Source organism: Leuciscus leuciscus (assembly GCF_965113295.1).
Source record: "Leuciscus leuciscus genome assembly, chromosome: 17".
Lineage (NCBI taxonomy): Eukaryota > Metazoa > Chordata > Actinopteri > Cypriniformes > Leuciscidae > Leuciscus > Leuciscus leuciscus.
This window is the reverse complement of record NC_138741.1, coordinates 3,582,830-3,598,365: the sequence shown is the minus strand read 5'-3', so window position 1 is coordinate 3,598,365 and position 15,536 is coordinate 3,582,830.

Genomic DNA, 15,536 nt, shown 5'->3' with positions numbered 1-15,536 from the left:
CAGTGCTGTAAATCGTGACGCTGGCATGCTTTCACAAACCCTCTAAACACAACGTCTGAATAATTTCCCTCATAATTCACCCACTGATAATCTTTCCATACATATGATAAATCTGAGATGCCAGTGCTGAATGTTAAACCATAGGCTGAAACATGTTAACAAGCACGAGAACATAAACGCCTTCAGCTATACAAGCTTCCTTTCACACATCGTTGCATTACAGGACAGACACAACACAAGCAGCATTTACTGTATTCAGATTATACATTTGACATCAAACACAGCAACAAATTAGTTTATCAGAGAAATAAACTAAAAAGCTATTTTCCATGTTCATCTTTCTTTAGTGTGTAATGTTGCTGTTTGAGCTCTGAGTTCTTCGCTATATCAGTGTCAGTGTTTCTGAACTCCTGAAACGCCTCCATTGTAGTCTTGAGTTTCTTCCGGGAACGAACACGTCACAATATTCCTCATTTAAATAATTCATACGCAGAATAAAGGGGCAGGGCCTGGTTGAGTTAGTTAGTAGTGTGTTAAACTGGCGGTTATGGTAAGGGGCGGGACATTTCCCAAACACACTCGAAGCGCTCGACCAATCACAACACACTGATCCAGCCAACCAATCAGAGCACAGTGTGCTTTTCAGAAGGAGGGGCTTCATAGAGACAGGAACTAAACAGAGCGTTACTGACAGACTGGGAAGAGAGGAGCCGCAACAATGGAGAATATGAGGAAAAGAATCAACATTCAAGCAGGAAAACCTGTTCAAAAACAACATCAAGACTTTGTAAAGGGGCATAAAATATCCTCTTTTGATAGACGGACGGACGGACGGACGGATAGATAGATAGATAGATAGATAGGTAGATAGGTAGATAGATAGATAGATTGCATGACTTAGCAAAATAATGTTAAGGCAAATTGGAGCAATAAAGGCCAATGAACTAGAATGACTCTTAGACAACACTGCTCTTCTGTTTCCTAAGCCCAAAACAACCTTGGGACATAAACACAGCGTCTGAACTGCGTGTGCACCTGTGAACGGTTTAAGATGGAATCGCAGACGCTTCTGGGGGAATCCAGAGGTCTGATGGATAAGAATTGAAAGGCAGATCAATAGAGATCACAGCCCAAATGAAGAGTGATTTTAATTGGCTTAGAGTTATTGACTGATGCGCCCGTCTGCCGTTTGTTTGGCTCCGATTCCACACCAATTTCATGGATTCTCAGTGGAGAAGCGCTAATAGCCACCTCTTCATTAGACAGACCTTCGATAAGGGACGTCTAAAGTAACTCAGACAGGTGTCTGTCACACTTCAATTAGGAGAGACTTCAGATGCCTTTGGAAAGCCTGTGAATTGCAAATATTGCAATGACGCAGTTTTTATTCGGCCATTAAGTTATGAGAGCAGTTTGCACGACTCAAGTATGAAAGCATGTCGATTCACATTTTGTTTTTGTTCCGAACACATGCAAAACTGTGACAAAGATGGACAATAATAATACTAAGCATGTCAATTTCAGGACTGTAACTGCAAATATCCATTAACCACAGATAGGCTGAGGATGAAACTAGATAAACATTTTAATGGGATTCCAGAAAATTATAAAAAGGAGGGATATGACAGTGAGTGTGACCCAAGGACCTTAATGAATTCTTTAAAATGTGCTGATGAAACCAGTTTTGCAGATAGAGCAGCGAGCTTCAATAGTCTCAAAGGCTCGCTATTATGGAAAAGAGGAGCGACGTGCACAGAATTTCAACTCACCATGAGACACTTTCAACTTTTCGAGAAGCTTCTAATCAAACATGGTAAATGAAGATGATTCAGATTCCTCACCCTGGTTGCGATTTTTCATGAACATCCCAGATGAAATAGACATTGTTTAGCCATTACAGAGATTATTCGTCATTCGATTGGTTTTGCATGTCATTTCACCGCATACAACTTCCTGTCATCTAACTATTAAATAGTTATTTATGACTCATATTTATAGTCTAATGCAGAACATGTTCATTTGAAAAGAGTCACCAGATGTCATGAATGATTTATAGTGGCCAAATAATGCGGCATTAAAAAAAGCATACTAAATTCTTCCGGATTCTGCGTTGAATATTAATAAAGGTTATTGCTGATGCAGGCTTTAATTTCTGGCTCTTAATAAATAATGGATAAGGGCTCAATAAAGCTTAAATAAAGCTAGTTTAAGTAGCGAGCGCTCACCTGAAATGCAGTTAGTGTGAGAAATTCAGAACTCCATCTCATTAGCATCTGCTGTCACAGGACGTCATTAGAACACTGAACACACACATACACACACTGAGGAAGTGCAAAAGCCGTAAGCTGTTTCACCTCTACTGTCTGCAATCAAAATATCATCTGCTTTTTATAGTTTCTCTAGTGCACGTCTGGAGAATAGAATCATATTCTCTATTAAAGGGGTCAAAAATATATTGATATGACTCTGGTTTGGTCGTTCTTGGGCACATAAGGGGTTTAATGGGATTGTTCTTTGTTCAGATAAATGTGTTTGACTAGTTATGACAACACGTGAGATTCTGTTGGTCTAACATGGGTTTTTATGTAGTGTCAAGTAAATCACAGACTCAAATGGTCCTGTAAACAGGAAAATTGTCACAGTTATGTTCAGTTTCAGTGTCTTGTTTAGTTTTTTTAGACCACATTTACATTACATGGTTCCCATTACAAGTAACCCAATTCCAATTTTGTACTCCCAAGTGGCACAGGATATGACCCATGAGCATGTAAGCAGGAAAAAAGTTATAACATTAATCGGATACATGCATTTGCATCTGCCATGTAAGCGGACAGATTGGATATTCCCATCAATGCGAGTCATATTTAATTTAAAAAGCCACATTGGCGAATAACGTGACAGTGACCACCAACCACGATCTTTTCAATGGCGCAATGGAAGACGAAGGCTTAACCCACTGTTCTGCTGACCTTTAAAGATGGTGCCGAAAACAAAAGCTTGTATTCTCCTTGAGTTGTTTCGCCAAGTGTATAGTGTAAATGCACATATCGGATATGGGTCACGTTTAAAAGAAGATGTCAACAAATCGGAATGGGGCATCAAGACCTGCAGTGTAAATGCAGCATTAGTCATAGTTTTCATAGTTTAGTCATAGTTTAGTTCTGAGTTCTTTCATTAGTTGTCAGGGTTTCAAATCAGTCCACACCTGTTCCTAGTTATGTTGATCATCATCCTCTATGTATTTAAATGGATAGATCACTCAAAAAGGAAAATGTTGTCTTTTTGATGAAATCTGAGAGATTTCTGTCCCTCCATTGACAACTACACAACTGACACTTTGACGCTTCAAAAAGTTCGACGAGATCGTAAAACTAATCCATATTAATTGAGCGGTTTAGTCCAAATTTTCTGAAGAGAATCGATCACTTTATATGATGAACATATTGTATTTAGACTTTTATTCACATATAAACTTTCATCAACTCAAATCAGATATGGTAAACGGAAGCTCAATTATGTTCGCTTGACGTGCAAGAACCGATGAGGTTCATTCTCGTGTTACGCAGCACGTTTGAGCTTCAGCAAGAACCAATGAGGTCAATTCTCGCATTACGCAGCACGTTTGAGCTTCAGTAAGAACCGATGAGGTTCATTCTCGCGTTACGCAGCACGTTTGAGCTTCAGCAAGAACCAATGAGGTTCATTCTGGCGTTACGCAGCACGTTTGAGCTTCAGTAAGAACCAATGAGGTTAATTCTCGCGTTACGCAGCACGTTTGAGCTTCAGTAAGAACCAATGAGGTTAATTCTCGCGTTACGCAGCACGTTTGAGCTTCAGCAAGAACCAATGAGGTTCATTCTCGCGTTACGCAGCACGTTTTCATTCTTGTGTTACGCAGCACGTTTGAGCTTCAGCAAGAACCAATGGGGTTCATTCTCGTGTTACACAGCACGTTTGAGCTTCAGCAAGAACCAATGAGGTCAATTCTCGCATTACGCAGCACGTTTGAGCTTCAGTAAGAACCGATGAGGTTCATTCTCGCGTTACGCAGCACGTTTGAGCTTCAGCGAGAACCAATGAGGTTAATTCTGGCGTTACGCAGCACGTTTGAGCTTCAGTAAGAACCAATGAGGTTAATTCTCGCGTTACGCAGCACGTTTGAGCTTCAGCAAGAACCAATGAGGTTCATTCTCGCGTTACGCAGCACGTTTTCATTCTTGTGTTACGCAGCACGTTTGAGCTTCAGTAAGAACCGATGAGGTTCATTCTCGCGTTACGCAGCACGTTTGAGCTTCAGCAAGAACCAATGAGGTTCATTCTGGCGTTACGCAGCACGTTTGAGCTTCAGTAAGAACCAATGAGGTTAATTCTCACGTTACGCAGCACGTTTGAGCTTCAGCAAGAACCAATGAGGTTCATTCTCGCGTTACGCAGCACGTTTTCATTCTTGTGTTACGCAGCACGTTTGAGCTTCAGCAAGAACCAATGGGGTTCATTCTCGTGTTACACAGCACGTTTGAGCTTCAGCAAGAACCAATGAGGTCAATTCTCGCATTACGCAGCACGTTTGAGCTTCAGTAAGAACCGATGAGGTTCATTCTCGCGTTACGCAGCACATTTGAGCTTCAGCAAGAACCAATGAGGTTAATTCTGGCGTTACGCAGCACGTTTGAGCTTCAGTAAGAACCAATGAGGTTCATTCTCGCGTTACGCAGCACGTTTGAGCTTCAGCAAGAACCAATGAGGTTCATTCTCGCGTTACGCAGCACGTTTTCATTCTTGTGTTACGCAGCACGTTTGAGCTTCAGCAAGAACCAATGAGGTTCATTCCCGTGTTACGCAGCACATTTGAGCTTCAGCAAGAACCAATGAGGTTCATTCTCGTGTTACGCAGCACGTTTGAGCTTCAGCAAGAACCAATGAGGTTCATTCTCGCGTTACGCAGCACGTTTGAGCTTCAGCAAGAACCAATGAGGTTCATTCTCGCGTTACGCAGCACGTTTGAGCTTCAGCAAGAACCAATGAGGTTCATTCCCGTGTTACGCAGCACATTTGAGCTTCAGCAAGAACCAATGAGGTTCATTCTCGTGTTACGCAGCACGTTTGAGCTTCAGCAAGAACCAATGAGGTTCATTCTCGCGTTACGCAGCACGTTTGAGCTTCAGCAAGAACCAATGAGGTTAATTCTCGCGTTACGCAGCACGTTTGAGCTTCAGCAAGAACCAATGAGGTTCATTCTCGCGTTACACAGCACGTTTGAGCTTCAGCAAGAACCAATGAGGTTCATTCTCGTGTTACGCAGCATGTTTGAGCTTCCACAAGAACAAATGAGGTTCATTCTCGCGTTACGCAGCACGTTTGAGCTTCAGCAAGAACCAATGAGGTTCATTCTCGCGTTACGCAGCACGTTTGAGCTTCAGCAAGAACCAATGGGGTTCATTCTCGTGTTACACAGCACGTTTGAGCTTCAGCAAGAACCAATGAGGTTCATTATCGTGTTACACATCACGTTTGAGCTTCAGCAAGAACCAATGGGGTTCATTCTCGCGTTACGCAACACGTTTGAGCTTCAGCAAGAACCAATGAGGTTCATTCTCGTGTTACGCAGCACGTTTTCATTCTCGTGTTACGCAGCACGTTTTCATTCTTGTTTTACGCAGCACGTTTTCATTCTCGCGTTACGCAGCACGTTTTCATTCTCGCGTTACGCAGCACGTTTGAGCTTCAGCAAGAACCAATGAGGTTCATTCTCGCGTTACGCAGCACGTTTGAGCTTCAGCAAGAACCAATGAGGTTCATTCTCGTGTTACGCAGCACGTTTGAGCTTCAACAAGAACCAATGAGGTTCATTCTCGCATTACGCAGCACGTTTGAGCTTCAGCAAGAACCAATGGGGTTCATTCTCGTGTTACGCAGCACGTTTGAGCTTCAGCAAGAACCAATGAGGTTCATTCTCGTGTTACGCAGCACGTTTTCATTCTTGTGTTACGCAGCACGTTTGAGCTTCAGCAAGAACCAATGAGGTTCATTCTCGTGTTACACAGCACGTTTGAGCTTCTGCAAGAACCAATGAGGTTCATACTCGCGTAACGCAGCACGTTTTCATTCTTGTGTTACGCAGCACGCTTTCATTCTTGTGTTACGCAGCACGTTTGAGCTTCTGCAAGAACCAATGGGGTTCATTCTCGCGTTACGCAGCACGTTTTCATTCTTGTGTTACGCAGCACGTTTGAGCTTCAGCAAGAACCAATGAGGTTCATTCTTGTGTTACGCAGCACGTTTGAGCTTCAACAAGAACCAATGAGGTTCATTCTCGCATTACGCAGCACGTTTGAGCTTCAGCAAGAACCAATGAGGTTCATTCTCGCATTACGCAGCACGTTTGAGCTTCAGCAAGAACCAATGGGGTTCATTTTGTGTTACGCAGCACGTTTGAGCTTCAGCAAGAACCAATGAGGTTCATTCTCGCGTTACGCAGCACGTTTGAGCTTCAGCAAGAACCAGTGAGGTTCATTCTCGTGTTACGCATCACGTTTGAGCTTCAGCAAGAACCAATGAGGTTCATTCTTGTGTTACGCAGCACGTTTGAGCTTCAACAAGAACCAATGAGGTTCATTCTCGTGTTACGCAGCACGTTTGAGCTTCAGCAAGAACCAATGAGGTTCATTCTTGTGTTACGCAGCACATTTGAGCTTCAGCAAGAACCAATGAGGTTCATTCTCGTGTTACGCAGCACGTTTGAGCTTCAGCAAGAACCAATGAGGTTCATTCTCGTGTTACGCAGCACGTTTTCATTCTCGTGTTACGCAGCACGTTTGAGCTTCAGCAAGAACCAATGAGGTTCATTCTCGCGTTACGCAGCACGTTTGAGCTTCAGCAAGAACCAGTGAGGTTCATTCTCGTGTTACGCATCACGTTTGAGCTTCAGCAAGAACCAATGAGGTTCATTCTTGTGTTACGCAGCACGTTTGAGCTTCAACAAGAACCAATGAGGTTCATTCTCGTGTTACGCAGCACGTTTGAGCTTCAGCAAGAACCAATGAGGTTCATTCTTGTCTTACGCAGCACGTTTGAGCTTCAGCAAGAACCAATGAGGTTCATTCTCGTGTTACGCAGCACGTTTGAGCTTCAGCAAGAACCAATGAGGTTCATTCTCGTGTTACGCAGCACATTTTCATTCTCGTGTTACGCAGCACGTTTGAGCTTCAGCAAGAACCAATGAGGTTCATTCTTGTGTTACGCAGCACGTTTGAGCTTCAACAAGAACCAATGAGGTTCATTCTCGTGTTACGCAGCACGTTTGAGCTTCAGCAAGAACCAATGAGGTTTGTTTACCTTATTCGGTTAAGCTTCGGTTTATATTCACTGATACATTTTTAAATAATAATTATCTGTTCATCATATAAAGCGATCGAGTCTCTTCAGAAAAGTTTTGAATAAACTGCTCAATTAATATGTTTTAGTTTTACGATTTCTTTATTAACTTTTTGAAGCGTCAAAGTGTCAGTTGTGTAACTGTCAATGAAAGGACAGAAATCTCTCAGATTTCATTAAAAATATCTTTATTTATGTTCTGAAGATGAACGAAAGTTTTACAGGGTTTAGAACGATTTGAGGGTGAGTAAATGATGACAGAATGAGTGAACTAACCCTTTACGCCCTAAGTTCTCTGTTCATTTTCGTTCATTTTCTTGTGTTGATGTTATGTGAATTGTGTGTAGTCTTGATCTCTGTGTTTATTAAATATCGTTTCTTCATTTATACTTTGGATCTACACGCTAACTCCTGACAAAAAAATATGTAGTTGCTTTTATACAGTGCACCAAATCTCATGAATCACAATTACCGCCTAGAAGAAACAGGTAAAATGACCATACTAAAATACTTTGATCCGTCCCACAGAAAACTTTCACTGCTCAATTGCTGCAGAAATTATTGCAGATGTTTCTTCCAAAAATCCTTAATAAAAATAAAAATAGACACAAACATCTGAGAAGGAGGAGACTCTCGTTGTGCTGGTCATTCACGCTGCAGGCCAGTGCATCAAAGCAGAGGTCTCAACTTCGCTTATGGCCATGAAATATGCAAGCGCTGCACGCGATTCTGATATAAGACCCGAATCCCAGCGCTTTACTTCTGCTACACGCGCAGTCAGCACTGCTAGATTAACACAGAGAAACCAGCAGCACAGCACCTTTAATAATGCATACTCACTCATGCATATTCTCCGCATCTTGTCAAGCACGCCGGAATTAAACATGTTTATCATCTCAAAAACTGACACGTTTTACACTGGCATTCTTTATTGAGCCACGGCTGAATGGCCATTTCTCTCGCAGCACGGACAGAATTCATCCCGTTATAATTCCAGACGGATACTTATGCGAGCAAAAAGGGTGAAACTTTAGTGCTGGGACGTCCATTCTGTCAGACCTGTGATTAAATGGGCAGTGCTGACAAAGTGGAGGACAGTGAAGTAATCAGAGCATATTCTCCAGGACGTACAGTAATTACACGTCTCATTCATTGCTCTTAAACACTTCAGAAGATGACGTACAGAGCGTAAAGATTTACATTTAATGTGCTCAGCAAAAGGATTCAGAAAAGCGATTTCCCTGGAGAAACACAAAGAAATCGTCGGGCTAGTAGATTTCTGCATTTCTTTCACTCGATATGCAGTGAATTATGCTTGATAAAAACTTCTGGATGAGCCCTTGTGTGACGCGGCAGGCCGAAATGACAAAGAAGTGGGTCACTATGCTCCAAAACAATCGTTTTGGTTTCATTTGAGATTTAAAGTGTCCTGCAGGAAGGAACAAATCACAAATGAGATCTCTTTAATGTCTTAATCATTTCTCCTCCAGCTGTGAGATAGAGCCAATGGAGATTTTGCTGGAACAGTAATGTGTCTCATAGAGTTTCAGAAGAGGTTTCTATGTCACAAACTGTGCTCAGCTTTAACATCGCCACAATCTGGGATCAAAAGTCAGAGCTCTCAATATGAAGTCAAACATGCGTCCAACAGCAAGTATGAGCTGCTGTCCACATTTATTTTATCTCTCTCTTTTCACTTGTGCAGTAAGCGAGCAGAACATAGAAACTGAAGATTTCAGCCACTGCTCATCTAAATGTCTGTGCCTTTGCTGTGATGATTTACTGTTTTGGTACAAAGACTATGACTATGAGTTATAAATTAGTTCCAAACTGATGCTGTCACTCTAGTGATCCTGATTGTATTTGTGCCAAGATAAATATCTCTCTGTTTTGTTTATATATTTACACGTTCTCATATGTAGATCAGTGTGCTTTAACCTGATGTAATGTCGTCTTCAGGCACACGTGGGAAGCTTCTATATCTAAGTTGGGCATTCAAGCTTTCTATCATTTTTTATATATTTAATTTATATATTATTATACAGTATATTTACACTCTAAAAATGCTGGGTTGTTTCAACCCAAGTTTGGGTCAAATATGGACAAACCCAACAATTAGATTTGTCCATATTTGACCCAAACATGGGTTGAAACAACCCAGCATTTTTTAGAGTGTATTATATTTTATTTATTTAAAAGATTATATAAATCATTATGAGCCTGATGAAATGAAAACAATATCTGTTAAGCAAATAAGCATTTTCAATAGAAGAAAATGTGAAGGGAAATAAGACGTCCAAATGGCATTACAAAGTAGAACATTCTATATAAAATACTTAATACCCATGTATCACACACACACACACACACACACACACACACACACACACACACACACACACACACACACACACACACACACACACACAAAGGAATGTTAATTATTAATTAATGGCTGCAGCTATTTACACTATGTAAAAATAGCAGTAAGCCTATTTTCTTTGCCATTGTAAATAGTAGTTAGATGCTACCTATATTTATTATTTATTTGCAACTGTATGCAATAATAACATAGAGTGTAAATGATCATATTTATTAAAATCATTTAATGGATGCTGCCTTATTGGGACAATAAAGCCCTTATTAAGCCAACCCATAACCAATAAACACTATTATCAAACACACGTTGATGGGAAAAGTGAGTAGATTGGGTTCAGCAAAAGCCGGATTCAAACTCGGGGCAAACTCATTACTTCTATATTGCTACTGTTTACAGTCCAGTGTTTTCGTAATTTTGTCTGGACCAATCAGACGTCAGTGGGCGGAGTTAGTGTAAATAGCCTCTGCCCACACAAGGCGGACTATTTGCACTTTGTGTAAATAGACACTCTGTAAAGTAATTGTGGGTTATATAAGTAAGCTATCACAAAAACATTTTGCACAAAAAAATAAAATAGAAAAGGACTCTGGACTAAAGTGCTTTACACTTCAAAATGTTTGAACCTTGGTCTCCAACATCTCCAGGTTTCCTCCAGTCGTTCTCTGCTGTGAGAGTCGATACTCCTCCTACTGAGGGATCGACGTACCGGAGATCAGGGGAACGGATTGAACCGCTGCCAAACTCACATCCTCTAATCTCTGAGCTTGAGAGAGACCGGCCTTATCTCGCCTGGATAAGTGCTATTGTTAAACCCTCAGAATCATCCCCAATTTACAGCGGTCCAGTCGGCAGGCCTGGGATTTCTCATATGGAGAAATAATACCCAGAATCTTCAGATGTATATCTGGGTTTGTGTTGCACTAATCCTGCAGTAAGACAGATTCATGTTTTATGGTAATATCTGCTCACTCCAGATCATTCAACTACAAGCTGACAGATCCTTTCTACGCCATTTTGGTTTTGACAGATGTATATGCAAACATGCCAATGTTTCTTTATTTCTTTAAGGTGGCATGCACTTTTTTCATATGAGCTTATAGTGAATGTATTGAGAAATGAGTATTGATCTCTATGTTACTGAAAGCATGTTCCTTATTAAAGATGTCTCATGAAAATACACCCTGATTTTAGTGCATGAAAAGAATAAAACACTTATCTTAAAGAGATGGTTCGGAGTAAAATCAACCTAGGGTCCTTTGCACCATGACCTCGAGCCAACTATGTTACGATGCATCGTTGAAGAAATCAACTAGATAGTCACGACTGTTTCCCGAAACCGTACTCTCGCAGATTGGTTGTTCAACCACGCTGGTTTATGACATCGCGCACGTGGTGGAGTAATAACTTCTTCTAATGAATCTGTTTGAGATCGAATTAACGCTAGATGTTTTGCTATAAATTAACGACATATCCTCTGAGGACTATTTCACATTTTTCTCAGTTATTTTGCTTTATTTCCAGATTCAGTCATAGGCTCGTTCTTACGCACTAGAGCACGTTCGCACATGCACACTCTTCAAACACGGTGCTTTAAATCTCTTGACAAACTCAAAGACGTAAATGACTGTATGTCTTCTAAATAAAAGACACAGGTTGTACTAAATGTCAGCTTGCTTATTTTGCTCAAGATAAGGATTTATTGAGTCCACATGTCATGCAAACTAGAAACTCTGCTTCTAACCACAGGTCGAGAGCTGTCGTTCCAAACACACAACTCTGCGATGCTGTTTGCGAATGCTCATTAGTACGATGGTTTCGGGAAACACAGACTCGTTGAACTATGCTTATGACGACGGAACTTGCGAACATAGTTGACTAACGATGCTTTTGGGAAACACACCCCTGTTCAGTCGACTGTCGGTGATTGTATATGTTACCGTGTGTGCACTCACTCTTCGTCTTTCTGGATTAAAGCAACACTAAGTAACATTTTTCACCTTAAAATAATGTTTCCAAAATCGTATCAGTGGTTCATCAAGTCGTAACAGGGTGAACGGCACTTCTGGATTCACTTTGCGACCCTATATCTACTATTACCGCACAATGCAAGTTTGCCGAACCGGGTCGTGTTTCTGTAGTTCGAATGAGACATAAGAAAACTACAAATTTGACTTGCTTTACGTCAAGCGTTACAATAGTCATTATTTTGTTTTTCTTCGTTTCTGATGTCGCAATACATTATGCTTTCATGAAATCATGCAACATACTCTACCTCGTCTGTGGACATCGTTCATTCCAAAGCCGGTGCTAGATAAACACTTAGCGTGCGTGCGACAGTAGGCTGCGGGCGGCGAAATTATTTACGACAGCAGTAATGGACAATTCCGCTTCCAACCTGTAGGGCGACCGAAGAGGAAAAGTTCCTTAGTGTTGCTTTAAATAGCAATTGTTTGTCTTATCTTCGTCTTTGTGAACTCTATTGAATTGAGCACACGCAGTACCGTGACAGATGTTAGCTCACTAATTTTAACAGATAGAACTTTTGGTTTTAAATATGTAGTTTATTTTGATATTTGCAAGATCAAAGATTAATAACAACATTCAAAAGTCAACTGAAAAGTCATCTCTTCCATGAGCACTTAACCATATATATATATATATATATATATATATATATATATATATATAACATTCTTTCCTTTTCCTTTAATCCTCCCTTATCGGGCTAATGCTAATGCAATGCCTGAACTTTGTATTTTACTTATTATTTTTTCACTTCTTGTGTTGTTTTTGCCTCTTCAAGATGACTTGCTTAATTTCGTCCTAATTTGTAAGTCGCTTTGGCCAAAAGTGTCTGCTAAATGTAAATAACAAATTAAACTTTATTGTAAAGTGTTTCGATATTTAATATAGAGTACATTTAAACAGCAATATTTGTGAGTTTGAGAGCAGGATATAATAGCAGTAGCACAATAGTAAATGCATCTGTCTTTCTATTGTATAAGACTCCTATTGTGAGTGTGTTTAATGTATGATATGTGTCAGATTTCTCCATGTCTGGATTGTTTTCAGGAGAATGAAAGCTTCCCGGCAAACACACTTTCATGCTCTGAGTCTGACAGCCGTTTGATGTTTCAGGATGAGAGACGATCTGTGGAGAATCTAGTGTTCATGCATCTCAAACTTTAAAGCGTTCTCCAGATGAAGACCTGCTGCGCACAGACTCGGAGAACACATTTAAAGGAATAGTCCACACAAACATGACAATTCTGATATTATTTACTCGCCCTCGTGTCAAAGCGGCGCTTCACATTCACTGTAATTGCATGGAAAAGAGCAGGCAGTGTAAATCTGAAGAAAGATAGTCTCAGTTTTAGAACTGAATGTCGATTTTTGGGTGAACTATCTCTTTAACTTACTGCTTATGCAAGAGAACCTGGCCTCATTTCTCAAATGTTTTTCCATTTATGACTGTTAGCTGTTGTTTTGATGTTTTGCTTCTTTTTATCGAATAGCTCTCGTTCTGAAGCAAGAAACGCTCGCAGATACAGAACAGAGACGTTCCTGAGGGCTATTAAGTGTATAACCACCAACACACACACACACACAACTGATGCGGAATATCCCACTGGAGTTCAGACACTTGCGATATGTAGAAATGTGAGGAAAACAGGAGATATATTACATTAATATTTTAACTTTTCTGGCATTCTGTCAATTACCACTGTAAATAAGTTTGCCGTATTGAACTTGCAATGCCTAGCAAACTACAACACAAACTTTTAAAGTTATTTTTGAAAGTATCTAATCATAACACATGTTGGGAAGAGACTAGTGTGATACCGGCTAAAAATTGTGACAGAAAGTGTCTTCCTAAAGGGATGTAACTATAGCCTACATATGCATCTTTATACATTGAGCAAATGCCACCTAGAGAGATTCATTGCAACAAATGGATTAAAATTTACAGCAAATTCCATGTAAATCTGCATTTCTTTCCTAGTTTTGCTGAGTAGCTTCGCCCACAGTGAAATATCATCGGTCCTGATTGTGGACAGAACGAATACTATAAACTTCACATTATGCTTATAAATTCAAGCTGCACATTTGCTTTTCAATCCTCTATTTTATTGTATTGATATTTGATTTAATTATTATTGCTTGCAAACTGAGGAGTGACTGAAATCTATCTCTTTTTAAAAAGCTATCTGTGCTATTTTAGTATTATTTGCATACTATTTTATATGTATTAATATAAAAAAAATAGCATTTATTTTTATATTTTCAGTTAACATTTTTATTCTAGTTTAAGTTTTAGTCATTTTGTTTTGACAGTTTTATTAGTTTACGGTAAATATAGCTATTTAGCTTTATTTTTATTTCAGTTTAGCTTTAGCAATTTTAGTTTAGATGTATTAAAGAAACTATTAAAAATGACAAAATGCACAACAAAATCACTAAAACTTTACATTTTTTAAATCAAAAATCTTAAAACTTTAAAATGAAAACAGAAAATATTAATAAAATCTTAAATAGTTTCTCAATTCTACTAACACAGCTAAACTTGAATTGTATTACAACTTTATAATTGATGTGAAAACTTGTTCTCCTCAGTCTGTGAACACAGATGCCAAACGTCCCATGAAAGCTCTCACGCTAATGCATCGTCTTCTATTGAGATCCTGCGGTCGACACACACACACACACACACACACACACATATGGCCATGTCATGTTCAGCTGTAATGAGGATAAATGACGCTGTGACAGACGTCTGTGAAGGGAACAGCCAACACAACAGAACCCATGAAGAAAAGACATTATTCATCAGGAGAAACAACTAAACTCATCCAAACCCCATCTCACGTCTGTTCTCCGTGCCTCTTCTTGTTTAGGCTTCAATAATAGATGTTCCTGTAGCTCAGCTGGACGACTATTTTATTTTATTCTTAATGAATGCTCATAAATCTATATCTTGAATACACTGCAAACTTGCTTTAATTGACTGGGCTTGAGTCTCAAAACAATGTGATCTGGATTCAGAGATTTGCAGACTCGCGAATAAAAAAAGATTTCATCGGAATATCACAAGATTGTTAGATAAAAAAGTTTGTCATTCTGTCTTTTTGTCTGTCAGTCTTTTCTCCTGTGAGAATGTGCATCATTTGCTCCAAATGAATTAAGCCTTGATGTTTAACATTGAACTTTGACCCCCGATTTACTGACTTTTAGAAGTGAAGTTACTGAGTTTTTTCCCCCAGAGTGACACAAAATTAGAAATGTTCAAGTTACTGAAATAAGTTTGAAATAAGTTGAAGCATAATAACTAACTGGAAGAAAAATAACGAATAATATTAAACTGAAATAAAAATAAATATAAACCTAAATATAGTAACTATAAAAAAGAACAGTTACTAATTCAATTAAATACTGAGTATGCCATTTGTGTTTATTGTAAACTGTTTTGATCTCTGTTCTTTGGATAGGGAGTTAGGTTTGTATATTGTGTTTTTAGGGTTAGGGTTTAGGAAAGAGGTTTAGAAATAAGGAAGTTTTGTTTGTTATTTTGGCCCAGTCAGCTCCTGAATCAAAAGTCCCAAATTAAGGCAATAAAGTTATGTTATATAAAAGCATTTGGAAAAGAAATGGAAGCATTTGAAAATAAATGGATGAATTTTACAATGGAAACTTTTAAATGATCAATATTTAGCTTTTATTTTACATTTTCAGTTTAATTTTCATGTTGCGCCCTTTCCCCTAGATGGTTCAAACGAGTCATAAG